This window comes from Rutidosis leptorrhynchoides, chromosome 1 (assembly GCF_046630445.1).
Source record: "Rutidosis leptorrhynchoides isolate AG116_Rl617_1_P2 chromosome 1, CSIRO_AGI_Rlap_v1, whole genome shotgun sequence".
NCBI lineage: Eukaryota > Viridiplantae > Streptophyta > Magnoliopsida > Asterales > Asteraceae > Rutidosis > Rutidosis leptorrhynchoides.
Window position 1 is genome coordinate 261,593,774 of NC_092333.1, and position 3,761 is coordinate 261,597,534.

At 31.9% G+C, this 3,761-nt stretch overlaps 1 long non-coding RNA gene across 2 annotated transcripts; it reads left to right on the forward strand.

The window, feature by feature from the left end:
- The first annotated feature begins 305 nt into the window (after positions 1-305).
- Positions 306-3,359, forward strand: LOC139869236 (uncharacterized). Of its 2 annotated transcripts, none has more exons than XR_011766032.1 (3): positions 306-710; positions 1,544-1,655; positions 2,034-3,359. It is a non-coding gene; the product is annotated as an uncharacterized lncRNA (long non-coding RNA). The 2 variants fall into 2 exon arrangements; XR_011766031.1 differs by having other exon boundaries at positions 2,415-3,359.
- The last annotated feature ends 402 nt before the right edge of the window (positions 3,360-3,761 follow it).

Genomic DNA, 3,761 nt, shown 5'->3' on the forward strand with positions numbered 1-3,761 from the left:
ACTTTTATTAAAGCCGTTATAATCAATTTCCAAAGTGTAACTCTTGTTCCCCACATTGCACGAAATTTAAAACTCAAATTTTTCCCCAAAATTTCATACCGCCATGGCGCCATCTCCAAATTTTTCAATCCACTAATAAAATTCGTATACCAAATTCTTTATTTTTTTAGATTCAATTCCTGTATCAAAAGGTTAGTGATTTCCATCGTCCTTTTATCCTATTATTATTACTGAGAGTAATGTTCATACAATTATTAATTAATTTGTAGTACTATTTTTTATATCTTTCATCTTTCACCATATCATTAGCATATCACACATGTTTCTTCCTTCTTCCTCCACCTACTGCGGCCACAACCTCAAATTAGGGTTTCTTCTTTTGTGGATTTTTAGCTGATTGAGAAAGAGATATACGTCGGCCTTCTCTCGTTATCATATCACATGTATCTTTTATTTTTTCTCCACCAATTGCGAACTACAACCTCAAATTAGGGTTTCTTATTTTGTGGATTTGGAGTTGACTCAGAGGGAGATATACATCGGATTTGATTATGATCAAATATCCCTTCTGCAGCTTCCAAATCTTTCCCTTTACGATCGATTGACGATTTGGGTCACAGATTAGGGTTTCAGTTGATTCGATTCAAATCGTTGCCGTGACTTTCGCTACTGCAGTTATAAGATTCTGTATGCTAATAATTTAGTATTAGGTAATTTCTCTGTGATTTCATGTTTGGTTATTTGAGTTTTTTTTTTTTTTTTTTTTTTAAATTGAAAATACAGTCATTCAATTTTTACTTTCTAATATATATGTTTTCATTGATTTTTGTATGTTGTCTATTTTTTTTAATTCATCCAAGTTACATCTTTATGTTTTACCAGTGGATTATGGTTTTTTGTTTTGTATATTGGAGTTGCTTTATAGGGTTACTTGCATTGTCTTATTAAGTTACGAGGTACCTCTTCAATACTGATAATATCATATTATCATTGCAGCACTATCGAAGATGAAAAGTTATACATCGTCATGATTACTATTGTTTTGTTTATGGGAAGTTTCTTTCGGTACAGTTTATGGTTACGGACCAATTAAGCACCATTATGTACATGAGTGACACCGGTTCTTTGTGTTAGCTGGTTATAATGCTGATTTAGTCTACTTTGATTTTTTATTATTGTTATGCTATGTTAATATTGGATGTATGAGTAAGTTAATAGCGATTTAGTAATAGCAGTTAAGTTATACTTGGTTTTTATAAATACAATAACAGGCTGTATGTGAGACACAAATCAAACTTATGTGCATAGAGTATATTTTCATTTTAGATGTATGGATTTGTTATACTTGCTAGAGCATATATTATTACAGTAGATGGATTTTTGTAATGTCGGGGCTTTGTATCAATTTTATCTATTCGCTACAGTATATAATTAGAGTATACGATGAATAATTATGTATCTACTTTGTTGACCATTATTAGAAAAAGGTATAAGATAAAATATTCTCTGTGTTTAGTTTGTCGTTTTTCTCATTTTGTATTAGGTGAAATGAAGGTGATTGTTGCAGTTTATGGACTGGACACGGTACAAAGAAAGACGAATACCTGAATAGGCGTGTATTGAAGTCATTTGGAAGCCAAAAACTTAGCAAAGTGGTTAGTAATTCTTAAACATGTAGTTAATATTATGATGACGAATTTTACATAAATTGAAATATACTTGCTTGCTATTTGAATGTTATAGCCAGGGTTATGGTCAATTGATTATGCTATGTTTAAATTGGGCCAGTTTAATATTTAGGACAACCCGAGGTTTAAAAAACTGATTTACTTTGTTTAAATTAATCACACAATTTCTGCAAGGATTTAGGTCTCAGAATACAATTGATTATTAGCTTCAAATTTTTTAAACATAACATTAGTTAAGTAAGCCTTTATTATATTGTTTAGGTTTCAGAATACAGAAATATGAATGCTTACAAGGCATAAAAAGTGTCCCAGTAGCATGGATTCCAAACTTATACATAACTTTAGTTACAGGAATACCAGGATGTAGTGGACTTCACAAGCGAATTCTCGAAGTCGGATGCGCAACCAGTGATACCAGCATGTTTCTGCGGTTGCCATTCTATCTCAGTTCTAATCTATTTCCCCAACACATTGATTCTTCTATTTATTTTTTACTTAACCTACCGCCACATCATACCTTACACACTCTATGCATCTTACTGATTTGGTTTGACATTTATTTATGTATGTGGGTTGTTTTTTAGAAAAATATTAATAAAGATCAAGTGAAGTCAGCAATTAAAGCTCAATATGATCAACAAATTAATAATGTAAACACTCATAATGTTTCGACTTTCTAGTATTAGTGATTTGTTCTCAAATTTTGATCATATTCTTGATGGACAGGCTCATTACCGAAGGCCCAATTTTGTTGTTCTTATGTGGACCTAACAGATAGAGAAATATAGTATATGGTGAAGACTAAAGTTTCATGTGCTGAATATGTGGCTAATGATCGATTTAGGAAGAAACTTGATCCATATGATACTGGACTGTCATCTATGACGACTTCACTTTGAATATTTTGGTTGATTTCGACAGCAAGCAGCGGTCGTTGAAAACGATGATGACCTAGAGCCAGATTCACCGAAAGAAGCTATGAAGATGACTGTAAATGCTACCCGTTACCAAGGAAGGTCTGAAATTATGATTTTAAATTATAAAACAAGTCACTTGCAATTTTCAGGTATTAGTTACTAATGGCTGTGGTGGGCCCTTTAAGTTTTGTTTAGTTTTAACTGTTGTAACAGGTATTAGTTTTAACTGTTGTAACAGGTGGTTGCTGTGTTTAGTTACTAATGGCTGTGGTGGGGCCTTTAAGTTTTTTTTTTTAGTTTTAACTGTTGTAACAGGTATTAGTTTTAACTGTTGTAACAGGTGGCTGCTGTGTTTAGTTACTAATGGCTGTGGTGGGGTCTTTAAGTTTTGTTTAGTATCAACTGTTTTAACTGTTATGCACATTTGCTATTTAATTTTAACAGGTCAAGATTGCAAGTGATTGTACAGGTCCAGAGGTTGAGAAATTGGTGGCTGAGATCCCCGAGGGAGGTGTTTTACTCCTTCAGAATGTGAGGTCTTACAAGGAGGAAGAGAAAAATGACCCTGAATTTGCAAAGAAATTGGCATCTCTTGCTCACCTTTATGTTAGTGATGTTTTTGGTACTGCACATATGGCACATGCATCAACTGAGGGTGTTGAAAAGCATTTGAAGCCTTCTATTGCTGGTTTCCTCGGTACTTTAATGTTGGATAATGCATGTATTTTGTAACTGATTTATGTTTAATGTTATTTGGAAGTATTATTCTTAATTTTGTTATTTAATAAATTTCATTAATTGCATTTCAATATTCATTTCCAAAAATTATATATATATATATATATATATATATATATATATATATATATATATATATATATATATATATATATATATATATATATATATATATATATAAAATTGCAATATATTTTTAGAACCTTAAAATTGGTACCAAAGGGTCCTAATACATGCTTTTTAGGACTTTTTTTGTTGTAATTATCTATATAATAAGACCATAAATAGCGTCCTAATAGGTTAATAGGACCCAACGTAAGGTCCTAACAGGTTACGCTATTAGGACTCACAAAATCCTATTGGGACAGGTGTGTGGGAGGTCACTTAAAATAAGGGTCCTTTCGGTCTAAAGGTCCTA